This window comes from Lepus europaeus, chromosome 12, assembly GCF_033115175.1.
Source record: "Lepus europaeus isolate LE1 chromosome 12, mLepTim1.pri, whole genome shotgun sequence".
Classification (NCBI taxonomy): domain Eukaryota; kingdom Metazoa; phylum Chordata; class Mammalia; order Lagomorpha; family Leporidae; genus Lepus; species Lepus europaeus.
The window spans coordinates 102,645,241-102,661,868 of NC_084838.1; the positions used below are offsets into that span (position 1 = coordinate 102,645,241).

The 16,628-nt window shown below is 48.7% G+C and overlaps 1 protein-coding gene across 3 annotated transcripts in view; it reads right to left on the reverse strand.

Annotated features, from left to right (window-relative positions):
• NTRK2 (neurotrophic receptor tyrosine kinase 2) overlaps positions 1-16,628 on the reverse strand; it is a 374,642-nt gene that overhangs the window by 188,374 nt on the left and 169,640 nt on the right. The gene's annotated exons all lie outside the window — the stretch shown is intronic.

The following is a 16,628-nucleotide window of genomic DNA, read 5'->3' on the forward strand; positions in this document are numbered from 1 at the left end:
GTTAATGTGCCTGGAAAAACAACAGGAGATGATCCAAGCACTTGGGCCCCTACACTCACATGGGAGACCTGGAAGAAACTCCAGGCTCTTGGCTTCTGCCTTTTCCAGTCCCAGCCTTTGCAGCCATTTAAGGAGTGAACCAGTGCATGGAAGATGTCTCTCTCTCTCTTTCTCTCTCTCTCTCTCTCAATTTCAAATGAATGAATCAATATTTTCTTTAAAAAAAAGGTGTGTACTTGGCCATGAACTTTTTGAAGTGCTCTCATACTCTGCTACAGGCTTCCATCCCATTGTCTGTCCTTTTGAAATCCGAAACGTTCTGAAAACCCAAAACGAGACTCACTGGACAGTAAAAGCTGACCCGAACTGCTGGGGGGTCATCTGTAGCCTTTACCCAACCCAGCAGGCATTACTAGCCTTCAGCTTCCCTGCAAAAATGGGAACAGTAACCACAAGGAACTTGCCCAGAGACCCGGAGGGAATGGTAAAATGACAGGAATCACACACAGCATTTTGAAAATCCCCAAATCCCCCAAATCTGAGGCATCTGCTTCCAGATGGGATCAGAGAGTGTAGCGCTATTCAATATATGCTAATATTAGCTTATGCTGCCAAAGGATAACGTTATGTCCTAGTGGAATCTAATAACACCAGCAATTTGTACTCTCAATTAAAAGGCAAGCCAGTCCCTTGAGGGCACTGGATCTTACAGTGAACCTCACCGTCCCCATTGCAAGTTTTGCAAGTTGTATGCTCCGAGTAAGTGGTGGTGGGTTCTTTTTTTTTTTTTTTTTGACAGGCAGAGTGGACAGTGAGAGAGAGAGAGAAAGGTCTTCCTATTTGCTGTTGGTTCACCTGCGGCCGGCGCACCACGCTGATCCGAAGGCAGGAGCCAGGTGCTTCTTCTGGTCTCCCATGGGGTGCAGGGCCCAAGCACTTGGGCCATCCTCCACTGCACTCCCGGGCCACAGCAGAGAGCTGGACAGGAAGAGGAGCGACCGGGACAAGATCGGTGCCCCGACCGGGACTAGAACCCGGTGTGCCGGCACCGCAGGCGGAGGATTAGCCTATTGAGCCATGGCGCCGGCCAGTGGTGGGTTCTTGACAATCGTTCAACTCAATTGAAGGTAATTTAAGCGTCCTCCTTGATCCAAGATATGTCTTCCAGTTCCCTGTAAGGCTACTTCTTTGTGATAAGGACATCAGCACAGCCATCAGGGCAGGGCTCACCAGAGGCAGGCCTGATGTTTGCTCACATTTCTGCACATCTGGAGATGACTGTCATTCTCCTATCAATATGCTTGGCCCTACATATCTAAAAAACAACTGTGTTATTAATCAAATGCTCAAAGTACATCAGCACATTTTAATGATGTTATTTGCACCGAAAGGCTAACTCAAAACGCATTGTCAAAGAGCAGACTTGTGGCGTTGACTCAAACAGTAAAGTGCTCTGTTTCCTGGAGATTTTTCTTGCAAGATCACCCCAGCCTGCAAAGAGAGCCAGCGTTCTGGCCTCATCATTGAGTCCTGTCTTAGGCTTTTAACCACACAGGCTCTGTGGGATTCCAGAACTGTTTCATCCCGTTTGGAGACTTAGATTAGGATACGCTGACGTTGCAGGGTAGATGTTGAAACTGCTACAGGCATCCACACCTTGCACACACAAGATTTTCAGAGTAATTTTCTGTCAGCTAGTTGCCCTGGGTATGCCCTGCCTGTCATTAACCACATGGCCATCTTCAGCAACGATGTAGACAGCTGACTGTCTGACCCTACAACGTGACTGTAACAAAGAAGGTGGGAGAGGCAACTTTGTTTGACTCTCTGCCAACCCGATGGGCCATCTTTGGATTTTTGTGGGTTTTCTGGTTATCTCTGTCTGAATCTTGCAGTGATGGATGCCAGAAAAACGATCCCTTGGTTTGAGCACTTGATAAACACACCTTTGTTCTGAAGGCAACAGTGGCAGCCTGTCACAGGCAGGGCCACGCTCACTGACAGAATATAGCTTGCCCAGGTAGGCACTCAGTATATCTACTTTGATAACCTTTGATGATGATAGATAATGGTGATGGACCAAGCAAGAAAAGATGCCTTGCACAAGGCTAGGTATTCCGTGATTGCTAATGGATGAATGGTGACAGCTACTAAATGCAACTCTAAAAGATGGCCACACTTAAAAAGATGCATAGGTTACTGCAAGCTCCCAGATATAATGCCTGAGTTTGAACCATAAAAGCCTTTGTTAAGGTAGGCATCCCTGAAAAACTGGGAAAGCATGGAAAAACAGGCCTGGATTTTCCCTGGCAAAGGAACCCCACTCCCCCAAGAGAGGCCGCACCCACTAGAAGGAATGGGAAGTAATTAATACCTGTGCAAGAAGACCAGTGATTGCAATCTCTTTTGCCTAGGTTTTGTAGCATGAGCTCATCCAGCTACATAATTTTCAGTGTCCAGTGCTAAATTTAATGCATACATCTTGATCATCAAAAATCAAGAATTTCAAAACCTTGGCAGTAGAGCCTCAACCAAACCTGCAGCCCTTCTAAGGGGTCTTCAGTGACAGCACAGGTCCCAGTTCCATGAAGGGACCCTGGGTGTGAATAATGGTTTATCCAGAAAGGCACAGTTGTCTTTCTTGTTGCCTATAATTGGACGTCTGGAGCCCCGGAAGGCTCAATATGTGAGCAGAGTGAATTAACTGGAGCCAGGAAAGATGAAGTCAGTTGTTATACTGGCTCAGCATGAAACACAGCGCTCAGATTAGAAATGGAAAGTGAGGAGAACAAGCCAAGGGGTTCCCAGATGCTGGAGGTTAAGTGCTGGCCTTCACCATCAAGAGTAAACATGCGAGTAGCAGTCAACTTTCATTTTGTTGGATGCAAGGTTGTTTCCTCCCTGTGAACACAGGCTCCAGGAAGAAGTGCTAACCCTTTGGGATTTGGGTCTTTGGGACTCACCCGGGCACAGGAAGCTGGGAGAACTCTTAGCAACTGCAGAATGAGAAACCCGGCATTTTAAATTTAGTTTACCTTGGTTTAACTTCCTTTATAGGTAGGACAAATATAAGCCTCCTAGCTATATGCATTTTAGACAAATAAGAATTTTTTTGGTGTGTAAATCTGCTCTGAATATTGCAGTAGACATATTGAGAAATCACTCATTGTTTACTAAAAATTCAAAGTGCACTGGGAATCCTGTATTTCTCAAAATGTTTTGTTTTTATTTGCTTTCATCTACTTGAAAGGCAGAGCACCAGAGAGAGACAGAGACATAGGTCTCCCATCTGCTGGTTCACTCCCCAAATGCCTGCAACAGACCAACAGGGCTGGGCCAGGCCAAAGCCAGGAGCCTGGAACTCCATGCTGATTTCCCACTTACGTGTCAGTGTCCCAGACACCTGAACTGTCGTCCACTGCCTGCCAGCATTCACTAGGTGGAAGCTGTATGGAAGCTTAGGTACGTGGATCTGGACCCAGGTACCTAAGAGGTGGGTGTCCCAAACAGCAACTTCACCCATCCTGCCATACTGCCTACCCTAGAATCCTGTATTTCTCTGCTATATTGACAACCTGATTAATGGGTTCTTAATAGGTTCTCCCTTTAGTTAATAAAGTTCTGGGTGAAAATGTTGGCATCTCCGAGCTGAGCCAGAACTGTAGGGAGGCAACAGTGGGACTCCACTGGTAGAAGGAACCAGGTGAGAGGGTTGCACGGAATGAACCTGTCCTGGGAACACCTCCGAGACAGTACTTACCTAGGAGTCTCCTGTGATTCCCAACCCTCGCTATATACCCTGGATCATATGTAGAGCTTTAAAGACACTGAGGCCAACGTCCTGCCTTCCAGAAATGCTTACCTAGTGGATCTGGGATATAGCCTGGGCAGGTGAATATTTTAAAACCACATAAGTGAAACTAACACATCAATGGATTACCTAGTTGGGTTTGTCAATAGAAGCCACCATAATGCTCCATATATACATATAAATGTAGCCTCACAACACAAGAGTAAGAATAGGTTGCGCATTCATTTCAATACCTATGGGAGTGGCCCTTCCTCTTTCTTCCTTTGCTTGCTCTCTTCCTGCCTCCCTCACTTCATTCCTTCCTTCTCTTTCTTCTTTCTTTCTTCCTTATGTAAATGAAAGACCCTAGGGTAGTTTTATCCCACACCAGTTGTTCTAAAAACCTGGCTGCACATTACAGCCATCACAAGATATTAACAGACATTGGTGTGGCTGCCGCCTGCACTGCCAGCATCCCATGGGCACCGGTTCAAGTCCTGGCTGCTCCACTTCCGCTCTAGCTCTCTGCTGTGGCCTGGGAAAGCACCTGAAGATGGCCCAAGTCCTTGGGCTCCTGCACCCAAGTGGGAGACCCAGAGGAAGCTCCTGCCTCCTGGCTTCAGATCGGCCCAGCTCTGGCCATTGCAGCCAATTAGGGAGTGAACCAGCGGATGGAAGATCTCTCTCTCTCTGTCTCTGATTCTCCTTTTCTCTCTGTGTAACTCTGACTTTCAAATAAATAAATAAATCTTTAAAAAAAAAAAAAGACACTGGTGCCAAGACACCAGCCCCCAACGTGGCTCAGCTTTATTTCGTTCCAGGTGATTCTTAAGTGCAGCCTGAGCTGAGGACCTCATCACAGAACAATGGCGCTTGAACTTGAGGGTGCACCTGAACCATGGCAGGGGAGGGTGTGCTTTCTAATCATGCAGACTCCTGCTCCCTCAACCCATCACCACATCATAGGAGAGCCAAGATTATGCACTTTCAACTAGATGATTCTAACACAGACCACTCTGGGAGAAGGCAGCTAGACCTGGGGCTCCTGTGACACATCCCTCCACATGATGTGGGATAGGCAGAGAGTCACTTAGGGAACAGAAGAGCTGAGAGACTGCCCACAGCTTCTGTCTCCAGTCCTGCACCCTCACTTTACCCCCTTGTATGCCAGGTAGCACAACCACTTTCCCATGATGCCCCGAATCTTCTCCACAATGAAAAAGGGGACACAGTGACCATATGAGCACTTGAGCTCCATGTTGGGGACGCCATGAAAACTCTCCCAGAGGACTTCACCCTCATTGAACTCCACCCAATCTCCACTCCATTTGTATTTTTGACTAGAGCACCATGAGGGCCCTTGTGCACTCCAATGGGATTTGGGAAGGGTCGCTGATTTCTTTGCTCATAAGAGGTTTACTTATTTATTTTTTGATAGGAGAGGCAGAGAGAGGAGGACTATAGCAACTCATAGAGAGGGAGGGGAAAACAGTGGAATGAAGGAGTCGGCTGGATGCCTTGAAGCGGAGCCAGTTCACACTGGCAATGATCTGGGGTTTTCTATCTGTTCAAGATTGGGTAGGACACAGCCGGAACCATGGGCACTCCTGTTCACTGATCACAGGCAAGGACAATGCTGCACCCTACAACCAGAGCCTGGTCTGGCCTGCTTCTGTCCCTCCAACCTGACACGTCCACCCAGATGGCCCTCACCAGCATCCTAACACTGACAGACCTCAGCTGTCCTCCCAGGGCCAGGGGAAATGCCAGCCCCCTAACCCGCAACCCTTCTCTCCATCTATTCCTGTGTTTGCTAAGTATCTTCAATAAATTTAGCTTACTCTAGATTGTATGTTTTTCTTCTAAACTTTTAAGTTCCTTGTGGGAATGTAAACCTCTTGAAGGTAGGTTTCAACTCTCTCTGAAATGCTTTAAAATGCAGACCATCTGGGGCCACCGCTGTGGTACAGTGGGTTAATGTCCTGGCCTGAAGCGCCGGCATCCCATATGGGGGCTGGTTCGAGTCCCAGCTGCTCCACTTCTGATCCAGCTCTCTGCTGTGGTCTGGGAAAGCAGTAGAAGATGACCCAAGTCCTTGGGCCCCTGCACCTGCGTGGGAGACCCGGAAGAAGCTCCTGGCTCCTGGCTTCAGATCGGCATAGCTCCGGCCGTTGTGGCCAATTGAGGAGTGAACCAGCAGATGGAAGATCTCTCTCTCTCACTCTCTCTCTCTCTCTCTCTGCCTCCCTGTAACTCTGACTTTCAAATAAATAAATAAATCTTTAAAAAAATAAGAATATAAAATGCCAACCATTATTGTGTGAATGCCAAATGCTTCACACAGAAGTCAGTTGTGATCGCTAATGCAGCGTGTCAAGCCTGTAACTTGCAGAATCAGCGAGGGGCCAGCACTGTGGCCTAGCAGGTAAAGCCGCGGCCTGGCCGCCAGCTCCTGTCCTAACTACTCCACTTCTGATCCAGCTCCCTGCTAATGGCCTGGGGAAAGCAACAGAGGATGATCCAAGTGTTTGGGCCCCTGCTACCCAAATGGGAGACTCAGAAGAATATACTGGTTCCCAGCTTTGGCCTGGCCCAGCACTGGCCATTGCAATCATCCGAGAAGTGAACCAGCAAATGGAAAACGATCTCTCTCTCTCTCGCTCTCTCTCCCTCTGTAACTCTGTTTTTCAAAAAATAAAGAAATAATCCATTAAATCTAAGAATCAATGACAACCACTGTGCTTCTGGTTAGTTAGAGACACAAGCCAAGGGAATCTGAGACTATCAAGGTTCTTGAAACTCCACGCTCTGAAAGTCACCATGGAAGGGAAATCCGAATGTTTGTTTGTTTATCATATATTATTTATTATTATTATTTATTATATTTATTATTTATTATTACCATTTTATTTATTTATTTCCAAAGGCAGTTTTTGAACTCTTTCAGAGCCGATTGTGTCGTACCATGAAGAACTAACTTACAGCGTTTATTTTCTGGGAGACAGTTAAAGAAGGTTTTTTTGTTTGTTTTTTTAATATAAGCTCAACTCTTTTTCCTTTTTAGTGCGGCATCTTGCTCTGAGCTACTAAGTAAGCAGAGTGTCTGTGCTTTACCCATATCCCGGCATCCTCCGGGCACACCACACAGTCTCTGGGGTGTGTCTAAGCAGCAGTGGTCTAGACCCTGAAGTCTCTTTATCCCTGTCAGTGGCAGGCAACTCCAGAACCGTTATGAGTGTAGTCCTGGAACCCCAGGGCCCTATTTCACTTCTGACCAGGACTTACCAGCTCTATGACCGCAGGTGAGTCGCTTTGTCCTCTGCCTCCTTTCCTGGACAATGAGGGTGGCAGTGGTGTCTGCCTCTTGGAGGTGCTGAGGACGCCGGGAATTAGCACACGCAAAGCACTTGAAACACTGTCTGGGATTTGGGAAGTGCCTGTCCACTAACAAGATCCAGAAGATTGGCCGGCACCGCGGCTCACTAGGCTAATCCTCCGCCTTGCGGCGCCAGCACACAGGGTTCTAGTCCCGGTCGGGGCACCGGATTCTGTCCCGGTTGCCCCTCTTCCAGGCCAGCTCTCTGCTGTGGCCAGGGAGTGCAGTGGAGGATGGCCCAAGTGCTTGGGCCCTGCACCTCATGGGATACCAGGAGAAGCACCTGGCTCCTGCCATCGGATCAGCACGGTGCGCCTACCGCGGTGGCCATTGGAGGGTGAACCAACGGCAAAAAGGAAGACCTTTCTCTCTGTCTCTCTCTCTCTCACTGTCCACTCTGCCTGTCAAAAAAAAAAAAAAAATCCAGAAGATTGATACAGGGTTCTTTCTTTCTTTTTATTTATCTATTTCAAAGACAGAATGATAAGGCAAGGGAGGGAGGGAAGAAGGGAGGAAGAGAGAGCAAGAGCGAGAGCGAGATCTTCCATCTGCTGGCTCACTCCCCAAGTGCCCACAACAGCTGGGGTTGGGCCAGGCCAAAGACAGGGGTATTGGAACTTCACCCAAGTCTCTCACATGGATGGAGAGACCCAAGTACTCGGGCCATCAGCTGCTGCCTTCCTCTGTGCATTGGCAAGAAGCTGGGTGGGAAGTGCAGAGTAGCCAGAAATGGTACCAGGCACTTGGATATGGGATGTCGGCGTCCCAGGTGGGTTTAACCTGTTGACCTCAACAGCTGTGCCACACATTCTTCGTTTCTTCTCCAGCAGTGAATCTAAATACCACACCCAAATACACTCCACCAGGCAGACAGTGCATAAAACAGGATATAAACACCGAGACAACGGATAGGGGAAAAAGCTAGCAAGACCTGATGCTAACAGGGATTACAGGAGATGTACAGTCTTTTACATTTCTGGTGTGACCGTAAATTGGCCAGTATTTCTGGAAAAGCAACTGGTGATATGTTATTCTTAAAAATATTAAAACATCGTGACTTAGAAACACTTTGTCTGGAAATCAATAATGTGGGGAAAACACCAGTCACATGGACAAAGATTTACGCACAGAGATGCCCATTATGATGTTACTTTTAATAATGACATTGAAAAGTACTCAGGCTGGCGCCGAGGCTCAATAGGCTAATCCTCTGCCTGCGGCGCCGGCACACCGGGTTCTAGTCCTGGTCGGGGCGCCGGTTCTGTCCCGGTTGCCCCTCTTCCAGGCCAGCTCTCTGCTGTGGCCCGGGAGTGCAGTGGAGGATGGCCCAAGTGCTTGGGCCCTGCACCCGCATGGGAGACCAGGAGAAGCATCTGGCTCCTGCCTTCGGATCAGCGCAGTGCGCCGGCCGCAGCGCACCAGCCGCAGCGGCCATTGGAGGGTGAACCAACGGTAAAGGAAGACCTATCTCTTTCTCTCTCTCTCACTGTCCACTCTGCCTGTCAAAAATTTTTTTTAAAAAGTATTCAAATGTCTAACACTATGAAATGAATACCAAGCCGGCGATGTGGTGTAGCAGATAAAGCCACCACCTGCAGTGCATCCCATATGGGTGCCAGTTCAAATCCTGGCTGCTCCACTTCTGATCCAGCTCTCTGCTATGGCTTGGGAAAGCAGTAGAGGATGGCCCAAGTGCTTGGGCCCCTGCACCCTCATGGGAGACCCAGAAGAAGCTTTTGGCTTTGGATTGGCACAGCTCCAGCCAATGAGGCCATCTGGGGAGTGAACCAGTGGATGGAAGACCTCTCTCTCTGTCTCTCCCTCTCACTGTCTGTAATTCTACCTCTCAAACACATAAATAAATCTTTAATAAAAACAAAAAAACCAGGACAGAAGCACCATGTCTTAACCTGCTCTAGGGCCAGAGCCACTATAAAGTCTCCACATTTAGCCTGAATGTGTATGACTGACAGGATGTCTGAACTCAAACGCTGAGTGAGGTGACAGGTGTCCACCGTGAGGGAGGTAGGTCATGTAGGCGACAGTGTCCCCCATAAGATCTGGTGGGTGTTCCCTAAATCACTCACTGGCAGCCCCGGAGCAGCTTTGCTCCAGATGTTTTTGATGGCATGGTCCCCAAATTGCTAGATGATACACATGAGAGCTACTCGATTGATAGATGAGAAGCAAGACGCTCTCAAATCCAGGACAGAAGGGGAAAAATCGTTGCTGTCTCTTGTGGAAAGGCAGCTGCCATACGGGAGATCCCCACACAGAAGGAAAACATGGGGCTTCATGCAGAGGATTTCACAACCCCGTCCCTCCAAAGGCAACAGGAGCATCATAAATCCAGGAGCAGCCCCAGGAGGCGCCTCGTGGATCCCCCCAGTGTCAGGCAGGAGGGCATGGGTCCGAGGTGAACCCATCTCACATGCGGTCTGGAGCCAACAGCTTCCCAGCATGCAGAGGGTCGGAATCACCTCCGGAGAGGCCAACAGCAAAACCTTTAGCAGATCGGATCCCGAGAAGAGCCGGAGAGCGAAATGATTGATTCACTCATTTCGTGTAGAGAAACCAAGCCATGCTGCATGGCGGAGGAGCCTGCCTTTGGGTCAAAGCCGTGGCTGGCAGCCCACAGAGCACGCCTGCTCCCAGAGGTGCTTGCTTGGACTATCACCTCTTTAGAAAATCCTCCTCACCTAACCCGCCAATGCCTTCACATCAGGGAATTCTGCACCAATGCAGAATTTTTGGCTTCTCTCTCTACTTTTTTGGTCAGATTTTTTTTTTTTTTTTTTTTTGGTCACATCTCTATTTATTTGGGAATCATAAAGAGAGAAAGAGAGAGAGAGAGCGAGCTCCATCCACTGGTTCAATCTCCAAATGCCCAAGACGCACTCCCGCTGGGGCCAAAGCTCCCAGAGTCGGAAATTCAATCCAGGTCTCCCACGCGGGTGGCAGGGAGCCGATTTTTGAGCTATCACTCCTGCCTCCCAGGTACTGCATTAACAGGAAGGCGGAGTCTGGAACCAGGGTACCACACCCAGGCACTCCGCTGTGGAACATGGACATCTCAACTTGTGTCTTCCCTGGCCAGGACTTCTCTTTAATAAATCAACAAACAAATATAATAAAAATTAAAAAGTAAAAGATAATGGTGCAGAATGGGTCACAAGTAGGAGGTGACTCCCCCTTCAGACAGGGCACGCCACCTCTCACCTCCACAGCAGCGCACGACTCTCCTTTATAGATTTGCCTGGCTCGGGTAACAGGCGCTGAGTTTGCTGTCCAGGAATCACAGATCGTACGGACAAATGTGGTAACTGAATAGTTACCGCTGGTCTCTAGCTGGAAGGAGGGATTCAGGCACATTTTCTCTCTTCCCTTGCTTTGAACCTTAGATCTTCCTGAACCAACTGATGCTAAAGTTTCTTTCTTTCTTTCTTTCTTTCTTTCTTTCTTTCTTTCTTTCTTTCTTTCTTCCTTCCTTCCTTCCTTCCTTCCTTCCTTCCTCCCTCCCTCCCTCCCTCCCTCCCTCTCTCTTTCTCTTTCTTTCTTTCTTTCTTTCTTTCTCTCTCTCTCTCTTTCTCTCCCTTTCTCTCTCTCTCTCTCTCTCTCTCTCTCTCTCTCTCTCTCTCTCTCTCTCTCTGTATTAATGAGTCATTTAAGTTCTCTTTGGATGGATAAGAGAATTCTTCTATGGTGTGAGGTGGGGGAGGGGAGGAGACGGGACATTTGTCTTTTTCTTGGGAAGATCTTTACCTGAAGCCCAAGTCTCCGGAAAGACAAATAGAATTAGGGAGAAGCAGCACATCTATGGAAATGTGAAATTTCCCTGTCATGAGAATAAATCCAAAAAGATAAATTTTTAGCTTCAACTCAGAATAAAGTTATAGCTCCTTGACAAATGATGCTCCGCGTTGTCATGACAACGGGGCCTCCTGGAGGTGCGCATACAGAGGCCTGCCCATAAATCAGAACGTTCCAGGAAGGGTTAAAACAAACATTTCTAGACTATTCCCCAGATGTAGTGCCAAAAATGTAATTACAGACATTTGTATCCGTCTGCCACAAATCATGACAGCTCCAATTTTACAAAACGTTAATTAAAAAAAATCTATTAAATCTGCGTCCCTAGGGGAGAGATTAATATCACACCTATGGCTGGGAGTCAGTGCAGCTCAGTGGCTATGAAAATGGGGCTGGTAAAATCAGAAAGAAACGCTGAGTTCAGGCACTTGGGCCGGTCCCGACTCTCAAGGAAGGCACGCCGAGGGGCAGAGGACGGCCCTAGGAGCCCTTCTGGAAGCCCGAGAGGACAGCAGAAAGTGACCACAGATGAGAGGGTGGGTTTGGAAAGGAAAAGATGCTTAGCTATGTAAGGTCATCTGGAAACACAGGGCCGGAGCCCCCAAGAGTTGTTAAACCCAGGAGGACACACACCACGTGCACCCAACATCAGCGGCCTCCCTCGAGAGCCAGGACAAGGAAAATTCGCTTTAAAACCGGGTGTGAGAAGATTGCTTCTGAAGGTCAAGGTCACGGGGTGTCACCCCAGCCTGCAGGCCACATTGATCCAAGAGGCAACTTCTGCCTGGCCCGCACTGTGTTCTTTCAACAAAGTGCCTTGCTGGGCCACGGTTAGAAAAACCACGTTTTTGCTTTCTCCTCTTTCAAAAGGAGATCGTTTGGCAGGAAGGGACCAGGAGTCTGATCTGGCAATGGGAGCCGGGGATGTCCCCTGTGGTTCCGGCACCTAGGAAAGTGCAGGACAAGGACGTGGTACATGATACATACGTGCATGAGTGAATGAGCAGCAGATGCCCACCTGCAGTAAGACACATCCTCTCCAGGGAGCTCCCCGTCCCCAGAGTGTCGCCTTCCCAGCCCCTGGAGGCACTGGGGTTGGCCACTCTGTGCTCTAAGGTTTGTTTTTTCTTTAGGTTAACAGGAAACCTCTTGTTACGAATTTCCTATGAACCCATTCCTGTGGCCACAGACAAGAATGACAATGCAACAACAAAAATCTTTGAGCACTTTTAAGAATGGTCCAAAAATGGACTTTTTGTTTTTGTTCTTTTTTGTTGTTGTTGTTTAATGTATGACATCATAATTCTTCCCACAGCAGGAAGGAAGCTGTTTCAAAGGGTAAGCCCAGGTCACTGCAGGTACTTAGGACAAAGTAGACACTTTTAGTAGACTTCAGGTCGGACCACTTGCTTATTCATTCAACAAACACGGAAATCCTAAGTGCATTAGGACTAAGGGCCCTGTGGTGTGGCTTTCACCTGTGTCCTGAGATCTAATTTTGTGCTAAATGAATGAACGAGGGGTGGCTGTTACTCTAGACGACAACCATCCTGGGACTCTACCACGTGTCAGACGCATTCTTTTTTTTTTTTTTTTTTTTGACAGGCAGAGTGGACAGTGAGAGAGAGAGAGAAAGGTCACCCTCCAATGGCCACCGCGGTAGGCGTGCTGTGGCCGGCACACTGCGCTGATCCGAAGGCAGGAGACAGGTGCTTCTCCTGGTCTCCCATGGGGTGCAGGGGCCCAAGCACTTGGGCCATCGTCCACTGCCTTCCCGGGCCACAGCAGAGAGCTGGCCTGGAAGAGGGCAACCGGGACAGAATCCAGCGCCCCGACCGGGACTAGAACCCGGGATGCCGGCGCTGCAGGCAGAGGGTTAGCCTAGTGAGCCGTGGCGCCGGCCAGATGCACTCTTATCTTCACAACCTCTATAGAAGACATTAGTATCATGTGTTGCAGAGAAGGAAGTTGAGACGTAGAGAGGTTAAAGAATAAATCCTCAGCATGGGTCAAACACCGACTGGAGCTCAGATCTGCTTGGTGTCGACACCATGTACAAATTCTGCTGTGCTACTAACCTCTCAGCCCAGGCTCTGTTCTCAAGTGTGGCAGGCTGCATAGCGACCCCCTGCCCAAGGGACGACCAGCCCCCTATCCCCTGGGCCCCGTAAAGGTGATCTTATCTGCAACAATGGGTCTTTGCAAATGTGATGAAGGACTTGAGATGAGGTGGGCCCCAAATCTAGTAACAATTATTCTAAGACAAAGAGGAGTACAGAGGTTAAGACACGGGCACAGATCAGAGTGGTGTGTGTCCAAGCCAAAGAGTGCTAACAATCACCGGCAGCTACCAGAAGTTGGGAGTGATGCCCAGCCCCTGCAGAAGGAACCCATGTGGCCTGTGCTCCATTTCCGAGGTGCGGTCTCCAACTCTTGAGAGAATCAGTCCCTGCAGTTCTAAGGCACCTGCTGCTGTGCTAATTTGTTACAGCAGCCCTGGACGCTGATACGTGGAGCTATCCAGCTCTGCGTGCTGCAGAAGTAACTGCAGAAAATGCTCTTACGCTCGTCCTGGGGAACTTTATCCAGGATCCTAAGACTTTACTGCTCTTGAAGTTCTCTGTTTCTGAGCAAGACTTTCCACCCGAAGTCCCGAGCAGCCATCACATCTCAACAAAGTGGACTCAACTCAGATCCACATTTGCTTTGCTTCTTTGAAAGCACAGCGGGCGTCTGGGACAGGAACAGCGTGTGGTCCAATGCTTTGAGCAATTCCATTTAATGCAGAAATAAAGAACCCTGGGCTCTCCTTGCCAGAGGAGTAAACTTGGCACAACACAAATGCAGAAGTATGGGAAAGAAAGGTCCATTGTGTGGGGCGAATTCTGCAATGTCTTCTAGCAGGCAAGGAGGAAGGGAGGGGTCCCTTGAAAGATAATAATGAAATAAAATAATAATAATCATTTTCCACTGTTGATGATCATTGCCATTGCTTCCACTTACTGAGAACCTACAACATCTCACATACCACCCAAGTGTCTGGCCAGACTTTTTTCCCATTTGATTCTCCCAGTCACCCCACAAGGTAGTTATCCACCACGTCATACACTGAGGAGGAATCTGAGACTTGGAGAGTTCAGTGCCAAGTCCAAGGTCACACAATCAGTAAGTGACAAGTCTCTGATAGAGGAAGGTTCTGGGTGAAGGGAGGCAAGAGGTCAAACCAAGCAAGGAACCAATGTGGGACAGATGTGGTGGTCGGGGAAGCCATGGCCGGAGGGTAAATGTCCCAGAATTGGGATGCTCTTTGAGAGACCCTTGGCTTTGACCTAAATGGTTGTGAGAGTTGCTGAAGGGCTGTGAGAACAGGACTGACTGGACACTGTGGGATGCAGCAGGTGCAAACCTGGTGAGAAGAGGGGTGAGAAAGGCCAGCTTTCCCCTCTTGAGCTACAGGAAGGAAAAGGCAGTAGGTAGGGGTGGAAAAAAATGGGACATGATTGAAAGATGTTGGAGAGACTGGCTTGATTTCAGGACAGCATGCACCGGATGGTGGGCAGGACGCCATCCTGGCTAACCCAGAGAGCTGGGGGGATGAGCAGGCTGTGAACCACAGCAGAGGGCACAGGGCCACCGGGGCAGATGTGATGAATTCAGTTGAACAAAGAACCTGAGGCTATTTTGCCTTTGGGACCCTCAGTGTCCAGAGGGGTGGGTTAGCAGATGGTGTCACAGCTTTTGCCTTCTCCCCCCACTTCGGGTGGACGGCCTTCAAATGACCTTAGTTGGGGGTTAGAAAATGTGTTTCTAAACCCAGTGCGTGGATAGCTTTCACCTCTTTGAAGAAAACAGTATGCTGGAGTACTACACTATAACATGTAACCCTGCTGGCCCATTTCCCTGCAAGATCTCACCTCACAGAGCCAGGACAGGCAGGTGTCATGAGCCTGGGACTCCTACCTCTTGTAGCTCAGACATGAAATCACCAAACTAGAGAATGAAGAGAAAATAACACCCAGGAGCCCACTGGGGCAGCGTGGAGGGTGCTGGCTCCAGAGTACCTTTGTAGCTCCTATCTGGTTGACCCCACTTCTGAAAGAACCAGGCCATTCTCTTCCCTCACATCATGCTGTAGGGAAACAAGAGCTAGCCATCTGAGGCAGGCTTAGCAAGTAGGCGGGGTCTACAACGACCACGTCTGAAAGCAATCAGCAGCGTGTCCAGCCAGAAGGTCACGGCAGGCAAACTCTGGCATCAAGACATATTGTGTTTGGCTTACAGAGGACTTTTAAAAAATGTTCAGGGTGTTGCCAACATTTAAAAACTGGGAAATTTCACAAGAGAACACAGATATCCCCTTGTCTTGAAAAATAAGAAGGTTTTGGCTACCCTAAACCTGCACTGTGGACCGGCATCAGGGACTGGAGTTAAGGGGAGCTCAGTCCCCCTGCAGGGGGCTGGTCCCAGGAGTCCCCCTACTCAGGCACGTGAGCCAGCCTGTCGCTGTTGTCACCTCAGTCAGCAAGCTGTGACCCAGCACACAGGAGGGACTCAGCATTTGTAGCTTCTTAATAAGGCATCATTTTTCTTGAGGGCTGCTGGAGAGAGCAGGGGTGAATAATTGTGTAAGAGCATGCGTGGCTCTGTTCCCCTCCAACTCTTTCCTCATGCCTGGCAAGGTACTGATATGCACTTCCATAAACACTCTCCCGAAAGAACACAAATCTATAACAAGAGCTGCCATGATAGCAAATCTGCTTGACGGCGGGGAACACGAAATGAAGTGAAATCAAATCTCATGGCTTAGGCGAGAAAAACAAAAACAGGTCTTGGTTTCAGATGTTGTTTTATGTTGCCATAAATAAAAATATGGCCACAGTTCAAAAACGACATTTTAAACAGTTCAAAATGTTGACTTGCTCAATCTGTGGACTTTTTTTTTTTCCTTTTAAGAATGATTATAATGGAAGCCCTTTTAACCAATGCACTTGGTTGTAGGGCACTTAAGGAAGCAAAGATTCCCATGAACACTGGAAGCCAGCTGCCCAGCCGGGAGTGCTGAGGGCACTGTGCACATGGGCTATCATATTCATATCCAGAAAGGGGGGAGGGGAGAGGACGGCAGTTAACCAGCGCAGCCATTAAGTGGAGCTCAGATTACACAGCATCTGTCATGTGAGACCCACGAGGGTGCACCTTGCAAGTTCTTCAATGACAGGGAACATCATGGACCAAGAACCTCAACTGCTGAGTTCGGAAAACCACCCTCTCAACTGCTACTCCAACACTGAAGAGGGAGGGCTGTAGGAACGCTAAGGGAGACCTAGCCCAGGTGAAAGGGGACCCCTCTCGTGGCCAGTTCTGGCTTACACCTTGCCAGTCCTTCCTTAGAGTGAATAACAGTCCAGGGTACTTGCCCTAAGCTTCCTCCTCTCACAGTCACTCAAGATTCCACTTGCATTGCACCCCAAATTCTCTCATCTTAGTGTCTTCTTAATTTTTTAAAAAAATATTTACTCATTTATTTAAAAGTCAGGGAGACAGAAGAGGAGAAACAGAGAAAGAGACAGCAGTCTCCCATCTGCTGGTTCACTCCCTGAATGGCCACAACACACAGGGCTGGGCCAGGCTGAAGCCAGGAGCCCGGAATGC